This window comes from Staurois parvus, unplaced genomic scaffold (genome assembly GCF_062004578.1).
Source record: "Staurois parvus isolate SC_StPar_1 unplaced genomic scaffold, SC_StPar_1.0 ptg000380l, whole genome shotgun sequence".
Taxonomy (NCBI): Eukaryota; Metazoa; Chordata; class Amphibia; order Anura; family Ranidae; genus Staurois; species Staurois parvus.
The window spans coordinates 202,857-225,808 of record NW_028318176.1 but is presented as its reverse complement, the minus strand read 5'-3'; the positions used below and the strand labels follow the sequence as shown (position 1 = coordinate 225,808).

General features: G+C 41.2%; 2 long non-coding RNA genes across 4 annotated transcripts in view; both read left to right on the top strand.

The window, feature by feature from the left end:
• The window catches only part of LOC149455953 (uncharacterized), a 528,482-nt gene that overhangs the window by 306,805 nt on the left and 198,725 nt on the right, over positions 1-22,952 (top strand). The gene's annotated exons all lie outside the window — the stretch shown is intronic.
• LOC149455954 (uncharacterized) overlaps positions 18,089-22,952 on the top strand; it is a 42,489-nt gene continuing 37,625 nt past the window's right edge. Inside the window, exons 1-2 of the long non-coding RNA XR_016313985.1 lie at positions 18,089-18,253; positions 22,059-22,177. This is a non-coding gene — a long non-coding RNA (uncharacterized LOC149455954). The remainder of the gene's footprint in view (positions 18,254-22,058; positions 22,178-22,952) is intronic.

Here is a 22,952-nt window from a genome sequence, read left to right as displayed (position 1 = left end):
TTTATAATTGAAATATCTCTGCAAGGAAAAATGTGTGGTGGTATGCCCACCATTAGAAAACCTCCCTGCATCCACCCACGTCTAATGGTGGGCACACATGAAATGTGCCAACAAATATAAAATATATATGCCGAAGGTTGGGCAGTGAATGGGGGAAGTACGGGTGCTGCAGAATTTGTGGGCTGCCAATCGGGAATTGCAAACACATCCGGAAGGATACTAGGGGCTCTACGGGCCTGTGTGTGAATTCTTGGTGGCTGCGGGACACTACTTGTGCTCGCCACCAGCTTGTACTGCACTTATGGGACTCGCCACGTCACCAAGTGATACTGCAGTGCTGGTATGTATAATACCAGGATGTACTAGGCCGATGGTGCTTGCCATTTCACCAAAAGGTAGCGTGGCACTAGTACTGACACTCTGCTGCATATGAGAGTCATCATGCGTTTGTACCACATGTGTGAGACTTTTTGGGAGCCTGGCCACATACAGGAGCCTGAAATCCAATGACCACTTTGAAAGCCTGAAGGTGCGTAACTTCTTCATTTCACTTCCTCACTACCTATCACAGTTTTGGAGGCCCTGAAATGCCAGGATAGCACCAAACCCAGACAAATTACCCCTTTTTGGAAAGTAGACACTCCAAAGAATTTAAAAAGAGACATGGTAAGTATTTTGCAGATCTCATTTTTTCTCACAAGGTTTTGAAATATAAAAAAAGGAAAGAATAAATATGTTTTTGTATTTTCTTCATTTTCCAAAAACTTGTGGCAACAAACGAGATCTGCAAAATACTCAACATGTTTCTTATCAAATTCCATGGGGTGTCTACTTTCCAAAAATGGGTCATTTGGGGGGGATTTGGTGCTATGCTGGCATTCCAGGGCCTCCGAAACTGTGATAGGTAGTCAGGAAGTGTAATGAGGAAATAAAGCCCTTTAAGAGCCTGAAGGTGCTTATTGGATTTTGGGGTCCTGTGCTTGGCTAGACTGCCAAAACGTCTCTCACATGTGGTACCCCCATACTCGGGAGAAGTAGCAGAATGTATTTTGGGGAGTAATTCTACATATACCTATGGCATGTGTGAGCAATAAATTATTTAAATGACAATTTTGTGTAAAAAAAATTTTTTGTTGTCATTTTCCAAAAACTTGTGGTAAAAATATAAATTCTTCTATTGATTCAACATGCCTCTCGGCAAACAGTTTGGGGTGTCTACTTTCCAAAAAGGGGTCATTTTGGGGGGTGGGGGCATTTTATGCCCAACATTAGAAGTTTATACCACACATCACTCACTCTTCTAACCACCTGAAGACCAAACCTTTTCTGACACTTTTTGTTCAAAAAATCAGTATATTTGATAGGAAATTAATTTGAACCCCAAATATTATATATTTTTTTAGAGCAGACACCCTAGTGAATAAAATGGTGGGTGCTGCAATTTTTTATCTCACATATTACTCACACAGCGATTTTTCAAACGCAATTTTTTTTTTTAAATATACACTTTTTTTATTTCAATGCACAAAAACACAATATATTGGCCAATTATTTGGTAAGATATAAAAGATGATGCTATGCTGACTAAATAGATACCAAACATGACATGCTTTAAAATTGCGCATGCCCTGTGCAATGGCGACAAACTGCAGACATTTGTAATATCTATAGACAATGTTTAACCACTTGCACTCCTGAGGATTTACCCCCCTTAATGACCAGGCCTTTTTTTTGCTGTTTGGCGCTGCACTAATTCAAATGATAATTGCGCGGTCATGCAATGCTGTACCCAAAAAAAATTTACGTCCTTTTTCTCACACAAATAGAGCTTTCTTTTGGTGGTATTTTATCACCTGTGCGCTTTTTATTTTTTGCGCTATACACAAAATAAACACAAAAATTTTGATAAAAACCAATATTTTCTACTTTCAGCTATAAAAAATATATCGTAAACTCAAAGTTAGTCATAAATTTAAGCCAACATGTATTCTGCTACATGTTTTTGGTAAAAAAAAATCCCAGTAAGTGTATATTGATTGCTTTGTGTGAAAGTTATAGCGTCTACAAACTATGGTATAGATAATTTGAAATTTACACAGCTTTTACTTTCTGACCGCGCATCACATCTCTTGAGGTGCTAAAATACCAGGATAGAACAAACACCCCCAAATGACCCCTTTTCGGAAAGTAGACACCCTAAGCTATCTGCTGAGAGACATATTGGGGTTTATTTACTAAAGCTGGAGAGTGCAAAATCAGACTCACTTCTGCATAGAAACCAATCAGCTTCCAGGTTTCATTGCCAAAGCTTCATTGAACAAGCTGAGGTTAGAAGCTGATTGGTTTCTATGCAGAAGGGAGTCTGATTTTGGACTCTCCAGCTTTAGTAAATAAACCCCATTGTGTTCATAGAAGATTTATTTTTTTTCCACAAGTTTCTGAAAAATCACAAAAACATTTTTTTTTAACACAAAATTGTCATTTAAATGATTTATTTCTTGCACAAGCCATGGGTATATGTAGAATTACACCCCAAAATACATTCTGCTACTTCTACCGAGTATGTGGATACCACACGTGTGAGACTTTTTCGGAGCCTAGCCACATACAGGAGCCTGAAATCCAATGACCACTTTGAAAGCCTGAAGGTGCGTAACTTCTTCATTTCACTTCCTCACTACCTATCACAGTTTTGAAGGCCCTGACATGCCAGGATAGCACCAACCCCCTCCCAAATGACCCCTTTTTGGAAAGTAGACACTCCAGGGAATTTAAAAGGAGACATGGTAAGTATTTTGCAAATCTCATTTTTTCTCACAAGGTTTTGAAATATAAAAAAGAAAAAAAAATATGTTTTTGTTTTCTTTCTTCATTTTGCAAAAACTTGTGGCAACAAATGAGATCTGCAAAATACTTACCATGCTTCTTATCAAATTCCTTGGGGTGTCTACTTTCCAAAAATTGGTCATTGGGGGGGGGGGGGGTTTGGTGCTATTCTGGCATTCCAGGGCCTCCGAAACTGTGATAGGTAGTCAGGAAGTGTAATGAGGAAATAAAGCCCTTTAAAAGCCATTGGATTTTGGGGTCCTGTACTTGGCTAGACTGCCAAAATGTCTCTCACCTGTGGTACCCCCATACTTGGGAGAAGTAGCAGAATGTATTTTGGGGAGTAAAAACTTGTGGTAAAAAAATAAATTCTTCTGTTGATTCAACATGCCTCTCAGCAAATAGTTTGGGGTGTCTACTTTCCAAAAAGGGGTAATTTTGGGGGGTGGGGGCATTTTATGCCCAGCATTAGAAGTTTATGCCACACATCACTCACTCTTCTAACCACCTGAAGACCAAGCCTTTTCTGACACTTTTTGTTCACATTACAAAAATCTGTATTTTTGCTAGGAAATTAAAGTGAACCCCCAAACATTATATATTAATTTAGAGCAGACACCCTAGTAAATAAAATGGTGGGTGCTGCAATTTTTTTATCTCACATATTACTTACACAGAGATTTTTCAAACACAATTTTTTTGAAAAATATACACTTTTTTTCATTTTAATGCACAAAAACACAATATATTGGCCAATTATTTGGTAAGATATAAAAGATGATGCTATGCTGAGTAAATAGATATTAAACATGACATGCTTTAAAATTGCGCATGCCCTATGCAATGGCGACAAACTGCATACATTTTTTATATCTATAGGCAAAGCTTTAAAAGCCTTTACAAGCTACCATTTTAGATTTACAGAGAAGGTCTAGAGCTATAATTACTGCCCTCGATCTGACGTTCATGGCTATACCTCACATGCATGGTGCAATCGCTGTTTCCATACTGGCACAGGGTCAACGCTCACGACCGCAGGTGTGTGCGTGCGCGGATGGGTGAGGGTACTTTTCTTTTTTCTTTTTTTTCTGATTTATTTAATTATTTTTACACTGTCCCTTTAATTTTTTTTTTTTATCACTTTTAATGCTATCGCAGGGAGGGGGGGGGGCATTTTCTCCCGCTGCTTGTAAAAGCAATCCTGCAGCTAATTAACCACTAGGAATGCTTTTACATGAAAGCTCATTGCCGGCTGAAAAAAATAATACCAGGATAATGCCTGCAGCTGCAGGCATCACCCTGGTATAACCATTCAAAGTCCAGTGATGTACCAGTACGTCGCTGGTCCTTGTTGGGTGTATATGCTATGTTCTTTTTTTCTTTATGCAGCCTGTGGGCTGAATGAAAAAAAAGAGAAGAAATCTCTGCCAGAAAAAGTGTGTGGTATGCCCACCATTAGAATACCTCCCTGCATCCACCCACTTCTAATGGTGGGCACACATGAAATGTGCCAACAAATATAAAATATATATGCCGAAGCATAGGGGCCATCCACCCACTGGCCATCCCAGGCCCCCATGCTTTGGCATATATTCTCTTTTTTTCAACTGCGGATGAAAAATCTCATCCGACAGCACTGCACACACCTACTTATGTCTATTCTGAAAGCAAGACCCTGTTGCTGTCAGAATAAACAGGTCAGTGCTGCAGTTTGACATTCCTGCAAATAAATCAACAATGGTTAACAATAAAACATAAACTCAATAAAACAACTTTATAAGGAAAAATGTGTGGTGGTATGCCCACCATTAGAAACCTCCCTCAATCCACCCACTTCTAATGGTGGGCACACATGAAATGTGCCAACAAATATAAAATATATGTGCCGAAGCATGGGGGCCATCCACCCACTGGCCACCCCAGGCCCCCATGCTTTGGCATATATTCTCTTTTTTTCAACTGCGGATGAAAAATCTCATCCGACAGCACTGCACACACCTACTTATGTCTATTCTGAAAGCAAGACCCTGTTGCTGTCAGAATAAACAGGTCAGTGCTGCAGTTTGACATTCCTGCAAATAAATCAACAATGGTTAACAATAAAACATTAACTCAATAAAACAACTTTATAATTGAAATATCTCTGCAAGGAAAAATGTGTGGTGGTATGCCCACCATTAGAAAACCTCCCTGCATCCACCCACGTCTAATGGGGGGCACACATGAAATGTGCCAACAAATATAAAATATATATGCCGAAGGTTGGGCAGTGAATGGGGGAAGTACGGGTGCTGCAGAATTTGTGGGCTGCCAATCGGGAATTGCAAACACATCCGGAAAGGATACTAGGGGCTCTACGGGCCTGTGTGTGAATTCTTGGTGGCTGCGGGACACTACTTGTGCTCGCCACCAGCTTGTACTGCACTTATGGGACTCGCCACGTCACCAAGTGATACTGCAGTGCTGGTATGTATAATACCAGGATGTACTAGGCCGATGGTGCTTGCCATTTCACCAAAAGGTAGCGCGGCATTAGTACTGACACTCTGCTGCATATGAGAGTCATCATGCGTTTGTACCACATGTGTGAGACTTTTTGGGAGCCTGGCCACATACAGGAGCCTGAAATCCAATGACCACTTTGAAAGCCTGAAGGTGCGTAACTTCTTCATTTCACTTCCTCACTACCTATCACAGTTTTGGAGGCCCTGAAATGCCAGGATAGCACCAAACCCAGACAAATTACCCCTTTTTGGAAAGTAGACACTCCAAAGAATTTAAAAAGAGACATGGTAAGTATTTTGCAGATCTCATTTTTTCTCACAAGGTTTTGAAATATAAAAAAAGGAAAGAATAAATATGTTTTTGTATTTTCTTCATTTTCCAAAAACTTGTGGCAACAAACGAGATCTGCAAAATACTCAACATGTTTCTTATCAAATTCCATGGGGTGTCTACTTTCCAAAAATGGGTCATTTGGGGGGGTTTGGTGCTATGCTGGCATTCCAGGGCCTCCGAAACTGTGATAGGTAGTCAGGAAGTGTAATGAGGAAATAAAGCCCTTTAAGAGCCTGAAGGTGCTTATTGGATTTTGGGGTCCTGTGCTTGGCTAGACTGCCAAAACGTCTCTCACATGTGGTACCCCCATACTCGGGAGAAGTAGCAGAATGTATTTTGGGGAGTAATTCTACATATACCTATGGCATGTGTGAGCAATAAATTATTTAAATGACAATTTTGTGTAAAAAAAATTTTTTGTTGTCATTTTCCAAAAACTTGTGGTAAAAATATAAATTCTTCTATTGATTCAACATGCCTCTCGGCAAACAGTTTGGGGTGTCTACTTTCCAAAAAGGGGTCATTTTGGGGGGTGGGGGCATTTTATGCCCAACATTAGAAGTTTATACCACACATCACTCACTCTTCTAACCACCTGAAGACCAAACCTTTTCTGACACTTTTTGTTCAAAAAATCAGTATATTTGATAGGAAATTAATTTGAACCCCAAATATTATATATTTTTTTAGAGCAGACACCCTAGTGAATAAAATGGTAGGTGCTGCAATTTTTTATCTCACATATTACTCACACAGCGATTTTTCAAACGCAATTTTTTTTTTTAAATATACACTTTTTTTATTTCAATGCACAAAAACACAATATATTGGCCAATTATTTGGTAAGATATAAAAGATGATGCTATGCTGACTAAATAGATACCAAACATGACATGCTTTAAAATTGCGCATGCTCTGTGCAATGGCGACAAACTGCAGACATTTGTAATATCTATAGACAATGTTTAACCACTTGCACTCCTGAGGATTTACCCCCCTTAATGACCAGGCCTTTTTTTTGCTGTTTGGCGCTGCACTAATTCAAATGATAATTGCGCGGTCATGCAATGCTGTACCCAAAAAAAATTTACGTCCTTTTTCTCACACAAATAGAGCTTTCTTTTGGTGGTATTTTATCACCTGTGCGCTTTTTACTTTTTGCGCTATAAACAAAATAAACACAAACATTTTGATAAAAACCAATATTTTCTACTTTCAGCTATAAAAAATATATCGTAAACTCAAAGTTAGTCATAAATTTAAGCCAACATGTATTCTACTACATGTTTTTGGTAAAAAAAATCCCAGTAAGTGTATATTGATTGCTTTGTGTGAAAGTTATAGCGTCTACAAACTATGGTATAGATAATTTGAAATTTACACAGCTTTTACTTTCTGACCGCGCATCACATCTCTTGAGGTGCTAAAATACCAGGATAGAACAAACACCCCCAAATGACCCCTTTTCGGAAAGTAGACACCCTAAGCTATCTGCTGAGAGACATATTGGGGTTTATTTACTAAAGCTGGAGAGTGCAAAATCAGACTCACTTCTGCATAGAAACCAATCAGCTTCCAGGTTTCATTGCCAAAGCTTCATTGAACAAGCTGAGGTTAGAAGCTGATTGGTTTCTATGCAGAAGGGAGTCTGATTTTGGACTCTCCAGCTTTAGTAAATAAACCCCATTGTGTTCATAGAAGATTTATTTTTTTTCCACAAGTTTCTGAAAAATCACAAAAACATTTTTTTTTAACACAAAATTGTCATTTAAATGATTTATTTCTTGCACAAGCCATGGGTATATGTAGAATTACACCCCAAAATACATTCTGCTACTTCTACCGAGTATGTGGATACCACACGTGTGAGACTTTTTCGGAGCCTAGCCACATACAGGAGCCTGAAATCCAATGACCACTTTGAAAGCCTGAAGGTGCGTAACTTCTTCATTTCACTTCCTCACTACCTATCACAGTTTTGAAGGCCCTGACATGCCAGGATAGCACCAACCCCCTCCCAAATGACCCCTTTTTGGAAAGTAGACACTCCAGGGAATTTAAAAGGAGACATGGTAAGTATTTTGCAAATCTCATTTTTTCTCACAAGGTTTTGAAATATAAAAAAGAAAAAAAAATATGTTTTTGTTTTCTTTCTTCATTTTGCAAAAACTTGTGGCAACAAATGAGATCTGCAAAATACTTACCATGCTTCTTATCAAATTCCTTGGGGTGTCTACTTTCCAAAAATTGGTCATTGGGGGGGGGGGGGGGTTTGGTGCTATTCTGGCATTCCAGGGCCTCCGAAACTGTGATAGGTAGTCAGGAAGTGTAATGAGGAAATAAAGCCCTTTAAAAGCCATTGGATTTTGGGGTCCTGTACTTGGCTAGACTGCCAAAATGTCTCTCACCTGTGGTACCCCCATACTTGGGTGAAGTAGCAGAATGTATTTTGGGGAGTAAAAACTTGTGGTAAAAAAATAAATTCTTCTGTTGATTCAACATGCCTCTCAGCAAATAGTTTGGGGTGTCTACTTTCCAAAAAGGGGTAATTTTGGGGGGTGGGGGCATTTTATGCCCAGCATTAGAAGTTTATGCCACACATCACTCACTCTTCTAACCACCTGAAGACCAAGCCTTTTCTGACACTTTTTGTTCACATTACAAAAATCTGTATTTTTGCTAGGAAATTAAAGTGAACCCCCAAACATTATATATTAATTTAGAGCAGACACCCTAGTAAATAAAATGGTGGGTGCTGCAATTTTTTTATCTCACATATTACTTACACAGAGATTTTTCAAACACAATTTTTTTGAAAAATATACACTTTTTTTCATTTTAATGCACAAAAACACAATATATTGGCCAATTATTTGGTAAGATATAAAAGATGATGCTATGCTGAGTAAATAGATATTAAACATGACATGCTTTAAAATTGCGCATGCCCTATGCAATGGCGACAAACTGCATACATTTTTTATATCTATAGGCAAAGCTTTAAAAGCCTTTACAAGCTACCATTTTAGATTTACAGAGAAGGTCTAGAGCTATAATTACTGCCCTCGATCTGACGTTCATGGCTATACCTCACATGCATGGTGCAATCGCTGTTTCCATACTGGCACAGGGTCAACGCTCACGACCGCAGGTGTGTGCGTGCGCGGATGGGTGAGGGTACTTTTCTTTTTTCTTTTTTTTCTGATTTATTTAATTATTTTTACACTGTCCCTTTAATTTTTTTTTTTTATCACTTTTAATGCTATCGCAGGGAGGGGGGGGGGCATTTTCTCCCGCTGCTTGTAAAAGCAATCCTGCAGCTAATTAACCACTAGGAATGCTTTTACATGAAAGCTCATTGCCGGCTGAAAAAAATAATACCAGGATAATGCCTGCAGCTGCAGGCATCACCCTGGTATAACCATTCAAAGTCCAGTGATGTACCAGTACGTCGCTGGTCCTTGTTGGGTGTATATGCTATGTTCTTTTTTTCTTTATGCAGCCTGTGGGCTGAATGAAAAAAAAGAGAAGAAATCTCTGCCAGAAAAAGTGTGTGGTATGCCCACCATTAGAATACCTCCCTGCATCCACCCACTTCTAATGGTGGGCACACATGAAATGTGCCAACAAATATAAAATATATATGCCGAAGCATAGGGGCCATCCACCCACTGGCCATCCCAGGCCCCCATGCTTTGGCATATATTCTCTTTTTTTCAACTGCGGATGAAAAATCTCATCCGACAGCACTGCACACACCTACTTATGTCTATTCTGAAAGCAAGACCCTGTTGCTGTCAGAATAAACAGGTCAGTGCTGCAGTTTGACATTCCTGCAAATAAATCAACAATGGTTAACAATAAAACATAAACTCAATAAAACAACTTTATAAGGAAAAATGTGTGGTGGTATGCCCACCATTAGAAACCTCCCTCAATCCACCCACTTCTAATGGTGGGCACACATGAAATGTGCCAACAAATATAAAATATATGTGCCGAAGTATGGGGGCCATCCACCCACTGGCCACCCCAGGCCCCCATGCTTTGGCATATATTCTCTTTTTTTCAACTGCGGATGAAAAATCTCATCCGACAGCACTGCACACACCTACTTATGTCTATTCTGAAAGCAAGACCCTGTTGCTGTCAGAATAAACAGGTCAGTGCTGCAGTTTGACATTCCTGCAAATAAATCAACAATGGTTAACAATAAAACATTAACTCAATAAAACAACTTTATAATTGAAATATCTCTGCAAGGAAAAATGTGTGGTGGTATGCCCACCATTAGAAAACCTCCCTGCATCCACCCACGTCTAATGGGGGGCACACATGAAATGTGCCAACAAATATAAAATATATATGCCGAAGGTTGGGCAGTGAATGGGGGAAGTACGGGTGCTGCAGAATTTGTGGGCTGCCAATCGGGAATTGCAAACACATCCGGAAAGGATACTAGGGGCTCTACGGGCCTGTGTGTGAATTCTTGGTGGCTGCGGGACACTACTTGTGCTCGCCACCAGCTTGTACTGCACTTATGGGACTCGCCACGTCACCAAGTGATACTGCAGTGCTGGTATGTATAATACCAGGATGTACTAGGCCGATGGTGCTTGCCATTTCACCAAAAGGTAGCGCGGCATTAGTACTGACACTCTGCTGCATATGAGAGTCATCATGCGTTTGTACCACATGTGTGAGACTTTTTGGGAGCCTGGCCACATACAGGAGCCTGAAATCCAATGACCACTTTGAAAGCCTGAAGGTGCGTAACTTCTTCATTTCACTTCCTCACTACCTATCACAGTTTTGGAGGCCCTGAAATGCCAGGATAGCACCAAACCCAGACAAATTACCCCTTTTTGGAAAGTAGACACTCCAAAGAATTTAAAAAGAGACATGGTAAGTATTTTGCAGATCTCATTTTTTCTCACAAGGTTTTGAAATATAAAAAAAGGAAAGAATAAATATGTTTTTGTATTTTCTTCATTTTCCAAAAACTTGTGGCAACAAACGAGATCTGCAAAATACTCAACATGTTTCTTATCAAATTCCATGGGGTGTCTACTTTCCAAAAATGGGTCATTTGGGGGGGTTTGGTGCTATGCTGGCATTCCAGGGCCTCCGAAACTGTGATAGGTAGTCAGGAAGTGTAATGAGGAAATAAAGCCCTTTAAGAGCCTGAAGGTGCTTATTGGATTTTGGGGTCCTGTGCTTGGCTAGACTGCCAAAACGTCTCTCACATGTGGTACCCCCATACTCGGGAGAAGTAGCAGAATGTATTTTGGGGAGTAATTCTACATATACCTATGGCATGTGTGAGCAATAAATTATTTAAATGACAATTTTGTGTAAAAAAAATTTTTTGTTGTCATTTTCCAAAAACTTGTGGTAAAAATATAAATTCTTCTATTGATTCAACATGCCTCTCGGCAAACAGTTTGGGGTGTCTACTTTCCAAAAAGGGGTCATTTTGGGGGGTGGGGGCATTTTATGCCCAACATTAGAAGTTTATACCACACATCACTCACTCTTCTAACCACCTGAAGACCAAACCTTTTCTGACACTTTTTGTTCAAAAAATCAGTATATTTGATAGGAAATTAATTTGAACCCCAAATATTATATATTTTTTTAGAGCAGACACCCTAGTGAATAAAATGGTAGGTGCTGCAATTTTTTATCTCACATATTACTCACACAGCGATTTTTCAAACGCAATTTTTTTTTTTAAATATACACTTTTTTTATTTCAATGCACAAAAACACAATATATTGGCCAATTATTTGGTAAGATATAAAAGATGATGCTATGCTGACTAAATAGATACCAAACATGACATGCTTTAAAATTGCGCATGCTCTGTGCAATGGCGACAAACTGCAGACATTTGTAATATCTATAGACAATGTTTAACCACTTGCACTCCTGAGGATTTACCCCCCTTAATGACCAGGCCTTTTTTTTGCTGTTTGGCGCTGCACTAATTCAAATGATAATTGCGCGGTCATGCAATGCTGTACCCAAAAAAAATTTACGTCCTTTTTCTCACACAAATAGAGCTTTCTTTTGGTGGTATTTTATCACCTGTGCGCTTTTTACTTTTTGCGCTATAAACAAAATAAACACAAACATTTTGATAAAAACCAATATTTTCTACTTTCAGCTATAAAAAATATATCGTAAACTCAAAGTTAGTCATAAATTTAAGCCAACATGTATTCTGCTACATGTTTTTGGTAAAAAAAATCCCAGTAAGTGTATATTGATTGCTTTGTGTGAAAGTTATAGCGTCTACAAACTATGGTATAGATAATTTGAAATTTACACAGCTTTTACTTTCTGACCGCGCATCACATCTCTTGAGGTGCTAAAATACCAGGATAGAACAAACACCCCCAAATGACCCCTTTTCGGAAAGTAGACACCCTAAGCTATCTGCTGAGAGACATATTGGGGTTTATTTACTAAAGCTGGAGAGTGCAAAATCAGACTCACTTCTGCATAGAAACCAATCAGCTTCCAGGTTTCATTGCCAAAGCTTCATTGAACAAGCTGAGGTTAGAAGCTGATTGGTTTCTATGCAGAAGGGAGTCTGATTTTGGACTCTCCAGCTTTAGTAAATAAACCCCATTGTGTTCATAGAAGATTTATTTTTTTTCCACAAGTTTCTGAAAAATCACAAAAACATTTTTTTTTAACACAAAATTGTCATTTAAATGATTTATTTCTTGCACAAGCCATGGGTATATGTAGAATTACACCCCAAAATACATTCTGCTACTTCTACCGAGTATGAGGATACCACACGTGTGAGACTTTTTCGGAGCATAGCCACATACAGGAGCCTGAAATCCAATGGCCACTTTGAAAGCCTGAAGGTGCGTAACGTCTTCATTTCACTTCCTCACTACCTATCACAGTTTTGAAGGCCCTGACATGCCAGGATAGCACCAACCCCCTCCCAAATGACCCCTTTTTGGAAAGTAGACACTCCAGGGAATTTAAAAGGAGACATGGTAAGTATTTTGCAAATCTCATTTTTTCTCACAAGGTTTTGAAATATAAAAAAGAAAAAAAAATATGTTTTTGTTTTCTTTCTTCATTTTGCAAAAACTTGTGGCAACAAATGAGATCTGCAAAATACTTACCATGCTTCTTATCAAATTCCTTGGGGTGTCTACTTTCCAAAAATTGGTCATTTGGGGGGGGGGGGGGTTTGGTGCTATTCTGGCAGTCCAGGGCCTCCGAAACTGTGATAGGTAGTCAGGAAGTGTAATGAGGAAATAAAGCCCTTTAAAAGCCATTGGATTTTGGGGTCCTGTACTTGGCTAGACTGCCAAAATGTCTCTCACCTGTGGTACCCCCATACTTGGGAGAAGTAGCAGAATGTATTTTGGGGAGTAAAAACTTGTGGTAAAAAAATAAATTCTTCTGTTGATTCAACATGCCTCTCAGCAAATAGTTTGGGGTGTCTACTTTCCAAAAAGGGGTAATTTTGGGGGGTGGGGGCATTTTATGCCCAGCATTAGAAGTTTATGCCACACATCACTCACTCTTCTAACCACCTGAAGACCAAGCCTTTTCTGACACTTTTTGTTCACATTACAAAAATCAGTATTTTTGCTAGGAAATTAAAGTGAACCCCCAAACATTATATATTAATTTAGAGCAGACACCCTAGTAAATAAAATGGTGGGTGCTGCAATTTTTTTATCTCACATATTACTTACACAGAGATTTTTCAAACACAATTTTTTTGAAAAATATACACTTTTTTTCATTTTAATGTACAAAAACACAATATATTGGCCAATTATTTGGTACGATATAAAAGATGATGCTATGCTGAGTAAATAGATATTAAACATGACATGCTTTAAAATTGCGCATGCCCTATGCAATGGCGACAAACTGCATACAGTTTTAATACCTATAGGCAACGCTTTAAAAGCCTTTACAAGCTACCATTTTAGATTTACAGAGAAGGTCTAGAGCTATAATTACTGCCCTCGATCTGACGTTCATGGCAATACCTTACATGCATGGTGCAATCGCTGTTTCCATACTGGCACAGGGTTAACGCTCACGACCGCAGGTGTGCGCGTGCGCGGATGGGTGAGGGTACTTTTTTTTTTCTTTTTTTTCTGATTTATTTAATTATTTTTACACTGTCCCTTTAATTTTTTTTTTTTTAATCACTTTTAATACTATCGCAGGGAGGGGGGGGGCATTTTCTCCCGCTGCTTGTAAAAGCAATCCTGCAGCTAATTAACTACTAGGAATGCTTTTACATGAAAGCCCATTGCCGGCTGGTTATACCAGGCATCACCCTGGTATAACCATTCAAAGTCCAGTGATGTACCAGTACGTCGCTGGTCCTTGTTGGGTGTATATGCTATGTTCTTTTTTTCTTTATGCAGCCTGTGGGCTGAATGAAAAAAAAGAGAAGAAATCTCTGCCAGAAAAAGTGTGTGGTATGCCCACCATTAGAATACCTCCCTGCATCCACCCACTTCTAATGGTGGACACACATGAAATGTGCCAACAAATATAAAATATATATGCCGAAGCATGGGGGCCATCCACCCACTGGCCACCCCAGGCCCCCATGCTTTGGCATATATTCTCTTTTTTTCAACTGCGGATGAAAAATCTCATCCGACAGCACTGCACACACCTACTTATGTCTATTCTGAAAGCAAGACCCTGTTGCTGTCAGAATAAACAGGTCAGTGCTGCAGTTTGACATTCCTGCAAAGAAATCAACAATGGTTAAGAATAAAACATTAACTCAATAAAACAACTTTATAATTGAAATATCTCTGCAAGGAAAAATGTGTGGTGGTATGCCCACCATTAGAAAACCTCCCTGCATCCACCCACTTCTAATGGTGGGCACACATGAAATGTGCCAACAAATATAAAATATATATGCCGAAGCATGGGGGCCATCCACCCACTGGCCACCCCAGGCCCCCATGCTTTGGCATATATTCTCTATTTTTCAACTGTGGATGAAAAATCTCATCCGACAGCACTGCACACACCTACTTATGTCTATTCTGAAAGCAAGACCCTGTTGCTGTCAGAATAAACAGGTCAGTGCTGCAGTTTGACATTCCTGCAAAGAAATCAACAATGGTTAACAATAAAACATTAACTCAATAAAACAACTTTATAATTGAAATATCTCTGCAAGGAAAAATGTGTGGTGGTATGCCCACCATTAGAAAACCTCCCTGCATCCACCCACTTCTAATGGTGGGCACACATGAAATGTGCCAACAAATATAAAATATATATGCCGAAGGTTTGGGCAGTGAATGGGGGAAGTACGGGTGCTGCAGAATTTGTGGGCTGCCAATCGAGATTTGCAAACACATCCGGAAGGATACTAGGGGCTCTACGGGCCTGTGTGTGAATTCTTGGTGGCTGCGGGACACTACTTGTGCTCGCCACCGCACCAGCTTGTACTGCACTTATGGGACTCGCCACGTCACCAAGTGATACTGCAGTGCTGGTATGTATAATACCAGGATGTACTAGGCCGATGGTGCTTGCCATTTCACCAAAAGGTAGCACGGCACTAGTACTGACACTCTAGTGCGACTCACGGGAAAAAGAGCGCCTAGCTGTCAGGGACTGCTTGAACCGCTACAAAAAATTTACCGACAAGTGCTAACAGAGATCAGGCCTGATTCTGTGAACACTGCGGTTTTGTGTGTAATGTATCAAGTGACAGTTATCTGCTGACACTGCACTTGCTGGGGGAGGGATGGGGGAGTAGGGGTTAAACGCAGGTGCTGGCAGGTGTCGGGGCTGATCCCGCTAACGCTGCATTTTTGGGGACACTATACTAATGTGAACGCTGGTGTAGCGCTGAACTGATCAAAGATATTGATCCAATCAGACACTATACTAGCAATAGAGGTTTAGTGTGCAAGTGAGCATGTTCCTGGCAATCAAGGGGTTAAATGTGATTACTGGTGTACTAGCGGGCTATCTGACGCTATCTGGGAGGGGCGCTAACTAACACTATCAGAAGTCGATAGCAACACTAATACAGTGATCTGTGTTAGTAAACAATGACACTGGTGACAGGGCAGTGAAGGGGTTAACTGGGGGGGGTGATCAATGGGTTAAATGTGACCTAGGTGTGTTCTGTTAGTGTAGTGCTTTGTACTCATGTTTTCTGTGTCTTCTTCTCTCTCTGGGACGGAATGTGCCCAGGCAGAGAAGATTTACATTATATCCTGTCCTGTGTAACTGTCAACACAGGACAGGATAGGACAGGGACCGATCATTCAACTTCAGCCGGACATCACTGGCTAAAATTGAATGATTGGTCCCCCGGGGATCGAATCGTGACACCCGCGGGAGCATGGGAGCGTGAATGATGTCTAGAAACGTGATATTGCACAGCGGTGCCACCCTGCTGCAGTATATATACTGTGGCTGGTTGGCAACGGGTTAAAACACACCCCTCCTCTCTCACCCCCCCCCCCCCCATATCCAAGTGTCCTATCAAGACTTGCCTCTGTTTTTTTACATTTATACATTTCATACAATAACATTTTTTACATTTATACAATTTTTTTTTTTCAAACATCAACTTCTAAAAACATCTTATATAACTACATTTCTTACACACACATATATATATATATATATATATATATATATATATATATATATTTTTTTTTCTTATCAAACATCAATTACTAATAAAGATAACAAAAAATAATACGATACCATTTTTAGCGCAATTTAAAACACACCCCTCCTCTCTCACCCCCATCACTAAGTGTCCTATCAAGATATTCCCCTGCTGTTTTTTGACATTTATAAATTTTGCACAATTAAATTTTTTAAATATATACAATTTTTTCTTGGGGGGGGGTTCAAATATCAACTTCTAAGAACATTTTATATAATGACATTTCCTACATATACATATATATATTTTTTTTTTATATATTTATTTTTATTTTATATTATTTTTTTTTATTCTTATCAAACATCAACTACTAATAAAGATAATATAAAATAATAATACGATACAATTTTTAGTGCAATTTAAAACACACCCCTCCACTCTCACCCCCCCCCCCCACCCCCCATCACTAAGTGACCTATCAAGATTTTCCCGTTTTTTGACATTTATACATTTTATAAAATTACATTTTTTAAATATATACAATTTTTTTTTTTGGGGGGGGGTTCAAATATCAACTTCTAAGAACATTTTATAAAACTACATTTCTTACATATAGATATATATTTATTTTTTTTTTTTTTAGGTTTTTTTTTTTTTTAATTTTTTTTTTTTTTTTAGATTTTTTTTTTTCCTTATCAAACATCGACTACTAACAAAGATAACAAAAAATAATAATACGATCGATGGACTTTTCCTCCTCTTCATCTCCATTTCTGCCAGTGATGTCATTCAGGCATCTGGAAATATAGAGAAAAGATTGTTACACATTATGGACTAAAACCACATGGAATTCACCATCTTCATCCATTTCAACATCAAACCAAAGGATCATGTCCTCAATCTGCATGTTCAAGACTTCCTGGATGTTGAGTCTCCGTGGTTCTTGTGCATTAGGGATAGCTGCCCGGCAAATGGGACACGTGGCGCTCTCCCTGATCCATCTTTGGATGCAGGCAGGGTGGAAAACATGAGAGCACTGGAGAACCCTAGTCTCCTCTCCAGCGCCGTATTCAGCCAAACAGATGGAACAAGTCGGCTGCTCCTCACCCTGCTGCTCCATAGCCGGTGGTCCCTCTTGTACCGGGTTGTTGGCAGCCTCCCTAATGCGGTCTCTTGGAGAACGGCGTCTGCGAATAGCATTGGCGTCCTCCCGTCTCCGACGACGTTGCCCTCTGGACCTTGTCCTATGAGCAATCGGAGACTCTCGGCCTTCCCGAGCTGATGATCTGCGCCTTGAAGGTCGTGGCATCCTGATGGTGTTGGATGCCAATGCAGCTAAAAAAAAGCTAAAAAATGACAATATTAATAATAATATTGTAAACAATAACAGTATAATACTGATGGCAATATCAATTTTTAAGAATAATGAAAATCGCAGTTGTCGCAGGAGACGTGCTCTGGCGATGTGCATCGGTCGGCGACCTGTGCAGGAGTGATCTGATTGCCACTTCCTGTCCGGGGTCCTGCTGTGTTTGGGCTGCCTTTTTTTATGCCTGATGACTTGCAATTTTTTTTCGGTCATGAAACGCTATATTTTGATAAATTGGATATTATTCTATAGATTTTACATAGAATGAAATATTACTGTGGCCATTTTAAAGTTATTTTTCAATTTTGCCACTAGATGGCACTGTGTGGGCATTCTGCAGGGCTGTAATACCGCTGGTTGCCATGGATGTCTCCCTTCCTGATCGGCTCCATACAGTGCATACGAAGTTGTTGCTGGCTTTTAACGGCCATGTCTTCCTATATTTCTGTATAGGAGGCTAATCCCAGAGCTGAGGCAGAAAACGGACAGTCCCCAGAGACGATAGGAGCGGTCGGCTGTCGGCATAACGGTCACCGAGGAGAACAGAGCTGAGCAGGTAGGAGATAGAGCGGGAAGGAGAGCCGGGGGTGGTGCTGAGGAGGGGCCGGGGTGGTGAGGAGAAGGCTGGGCCTGCTGGGTGGTGTAGTCCGCAGGGGGTGTTGTGGAGGGGGCTATGTATGGAGTGTGTTATAGAGGTGATGATATCCGGCTATAGAGGTGATGATATCCAGGAGAGGGACAGACGTAGCTGGATCTCCCCCATTATCTGCCCCCATCACCCCCCAGTGTCCCCTCATCTTCCAGTCCCCCCTCCCCCCTCAGGCCTGCCCAGGGTACAGCTCATTGCTTTCCTTTCCTGACTTTGTTGCTGGATAGCAGGCGGCTGCAAGTGTGGTGATGAGGATCCCACCTTTAGGCCCCGTTCACCTCTGGTGATTTGGGATGGCAATTGTGTTTGTTCCTGCGATTCGGAAATCGCACTGCAATCCTGGCGTGTGTTTGTGTGCCATCCATTATTAATGACACCTCAGACGTAGGAGCTTCTTTTGGGCGACAAGCTGGAGGAAGAACCGCGCCGCGTTCGAAGTGACATTAAAAATGAATGAGACGCAAACAGGCGTGGTACGCTTTGCCAGGATTGCAGGGCGATATGGAACGGCAGCAACTCTGCCCCATGATCCCGAATTGCCAGATGTGAATGGCCATCCGAAGCGTTAGAGTCCTGGTGCCCAACACACTGCCCCCCGGCCCTCTGCGTGTTGCTGGCGGGCTTTTGGGCACCAGGTACAGAGAAGAATGGCAGCAGAGTGGCGGGCACTTGATGGCTCTCTGTTCTGCTCTGTGTTCCAGCTCCTGCACTGAGGAGACACACTGTACTATGGATGGAGTTATCTCTGTCCCCAGTACATGTCCCAGCCTGGGAGAGGGAGAGCAACGCAGGAGCCTGTGATCAGGTAAGGTGGATGGGGGAGGGGGTTAATATTCACTGCTGTGGACAGTAATGGGGAAAGTAGGGGGAGGATAATTTATGGGGGGTTACTTTCACCGCCCTGATCAGTAATGGGGAGGGGGGGGGTGAATTGTGAGGGGTTAACTTTCACTGTCATGATCAGGGAAGATTATGGAGGGGTTAAAGCGGAGTTCCATTCAAAAGCTCAAGCTCCCCTTATTTGCCCCCTCCCCCTCTCTACTGCAATATTTGGCACCTTTTGTGGGGGTAGCGGGTACCTGGTTTGGCATGTACCCGCTCCCACTTCCGTCTCAGTACGCCGTGGTTAAATGACTTGGAAGTTGGGCCCCCTCCTTGCTCCCGCAATGTCCTGGGAACTTTCACAGGTCCCAGGAGACTGCTGGACCAATCAGGAGGCGCGGCGCTACTCGTGCATGCGCAGTGGGCACCAGGCTGTGAAGCCTCAAGCTCTCACAGCCTGGTGCCCACAGTAGAGATGCCGGCACCGTGGAGGACAGAAGGAGAAAAGAGACTGCCGGTGAGTACATTGCTGGACCCTGGGACAGGTAAGTGTGTGTTTATTAAAAGTCAGCAGCTACAGTCTTCATAGATACTGACTTTTAATAAACACAAAACAGCTGGAACTCCACTTTAAAGTAGAGTTCCAGCTGAAAAAAACAAAAAACAAGAAGTCAGCAGCTACAAAAACTGTAGCTGCTTACTTTTAAAATACAGACACTTACCTGTCCCTCGGTCCAGTCGTGTCCTCATCACGGCTGGTTTCACCGGCCGTCTTCTCTCCCCGGCATCTTCAGTGTGGGCACCCGGCTGTGACAGCTTGTGGCATCACAGCCGGGTCCCCACTGCGCATACGCAAGAACCGCTGCGCTTTGTGAATGGCCCCGTAGTCCTGTGGGACCTGTCACATGTCCCATAAGACTAGGGGGGGGGGGGGAGAAGACAATTTCCGCTTCCGATCACCTAGGCGATCGCAACAGAAGTTGGAGCGGGCACCTGTCAAATTTGGGTACCCTGCTCGCTCCCCAAAGGTGTCAATCGTTAATGGGGAGTGGGGACAAAGGCTTAAAGCAAAACTTTCCCGTTTGGGTGGAGCTTCGCTTTAACTTTTACTGCTATTGTCAGCAGTGGGGGCGGGGGGGTGTAGTTCGTGGAGGGGTTAACTTCACTACTATGGTCAGTAAGGGCCCTCTCACACTGCTCTGTAGCAAAATAATTATAAAAACACATATAGGTGTACAGCAATTTTTCTGTGTTTCAGATGCATTTCTGGTGTGTTTTTTTTATTGCTTACAGCTGTGAAAAATGGACATGTAACTCAAACACATTAAAATCGTGTGCGTTATTGTTGCGTTTTCAATTCATTTCTATGGGGAGCTGCATTTTTGGTGCGGTTTTCAAAACTAAAACCAAGATGCAGCATGCAGGACTTTTCAAAATGCACCACAGCGCAGTGGTGTGAACATTCCCATAGGATTTAATGGGATTCATTTTTCTTGCATTTTCATGGCAAGGGAAAAGTGCAGGAAAAACATATCATTGTGAAAGGGCCCTAATGGGGGAAAGTGGGTGAGGTGAATTAGGAAGGGGTTAACTTTCACTGCCAAGATCAGCAATGGGAGGGGAGATCATGGAGGGTTCAGCTTTCACTTCCATAGTCAGTAATGGGAGGGGAGATTCTTAATTAATACAGGGGAGGTTAAATTACATTTCATAGGGGGTTAACTTTCTCGGTCACTGAGCACCTATATGGCGAGGGGGTTACATTTTACTGCCAATGAGGAGGGGTGGTTAATAGTAGTGACACCAGAGCTGGGAGCTGCTTATTGCAGCCGTTGACACCAAAGCTGGGGTCTTATTGTTGCTTCCACTGACAACAAAGCTCTGCAGTTATTATTGCATTCCCTGACACCAATGCAGTGTTTATTTGCCTTCACTGATACTAATGCTGGGGCTTATTATTGCATCCACACTGAGACCAGTGCTGCTGCTTATTGCACCTATTGACTCCAATGCTGTTGGTTATTATTGTGTCCACTGACACCAGTGCTAGTGGTCATTGTACTCCATCTTTTTTAGTGTGCGTTGTGATACGCTGCAAAATATACAGTTGTATCATCATTTTAAAGCATTGAGATGCAATAAACTGCTGCTATTGTGTGGGCCTCTGCAAGTGTCGGGGGAGCACACTTGAGGCCTTCCATCATTTTTGCCCACCACTGTTTGAGTATAGCTCGTCCCAAAAACAAAAAGTAATATATTGCAGCTGATCAGACCTCAGGACTGGTGGCTGCGTAACCTCCCTAGCAGTCTGATTATGTCAGTATTTCTGTGCTCAAAGCGGTACATTTTTTTGCATGGAAATTTGTCGTTTTTTTATTGTAGGAATGTCATTTTTAGGAATAACTCCCTGAAATCTGTCCGAACAAGAGTCTAGTAAACATCCCGGGTATGTTCAAATTTGAAACACAAAATCATAAATTATAATTTAATAAATAATCATAAAACATAATAATATAATAATTTGTTTCAATAATATAATCAAACCAAAAACACTGAAATTTGAAATAGAGCGCCAAGTTCGCACATCACAAAATCGTTTTCAGTGTCTGATAACAAATTTCCCCACGAATCATTATCGCTCAATTCTGCAAGTAGTTCTAATTTACTATCGCTGTTCTAAAACTGCTTTTGACCTAAAGGAACGCTTTTTGGACAACATGGACATTTCTCATTTTCCAGGCAGAAAGAACGGTAAAAATGCAGGCAGGACACAGGACAAAGCACTCGGGACAAAATGTATGTGAAATGGTTTGATACAGTAATGTTTTACTATGTGATTTTAGTGTATTTAGTGAATGTCACTTTTTGCCATTTTTAAATTTCCCGCCAGTTCCGTCCCCGTACGTCCCGACGTCGCAGGGAACAAAACCCGGAAGACAGATGCCGGCATCGGTCGGAGGAGATGGCTGGGGACGCTGCAGGGGGGACATCACCGGAGCGAAGGACAAGGTAAGTGCAGAAGGGATCCCGGAGCAACGCTGCAGGATATTCCCGAGTGTAGCTCGGGGTGACCGCATGTGGTGCTGAAACTTTACTCCGAGCTACCCTCGGGAATACCGCCAGGGGGTTAATGACTCTTTCACACAAGCGCTGAAAATAGGCAGTTGGGTCACTTTTTTATGCTTCCCAAACGCCTATCAATGCCACTCAAAATTGTTAAAATAGGGAGTGGATGGAGGTGTTCTCTGCGTTGCTGCAAGGTAACAACAATGCTGCCTGCAGAGTTTGGCAGGCGTTGACGCTTTGCAACTGACTATTCACTTCTATTGAAACGCACCCCAACCGCAGGTTAAATGGACTGTAAACGTGCCTATGGGGTTTAGAATGTGTTTACAGTTCAGATGTAAAGCATCAAAAGTGATCATTTCCTATTTTATAAACCCCACACAGGGCATTTAAGAGACACAACATGAATGCCTGTACAACACATGCTAAATGCTGATTAATGCTATAGGTGCGTTAATGTGCATTTAGGCTGCTTTAAAATTTAACGCCAGTGGGAAAGAGCCGTATGATTTCATGTTCGGTATATTTCTATTCTCCTGGTGATCCAACCAGTAACACAATTCCTATCCAGCACTGCATATAAAAAAAAAAAAAGGAATGATCTTTAGCCCTTTCACTGCCAGAGCCGTTTTTGCATTTTTTGTGCACACGTTTAAAAATCATTTTAGGCCTGAAGATTACAGAAAAGCCCCAAAAATTTTATATTTTCTGAAAGCAG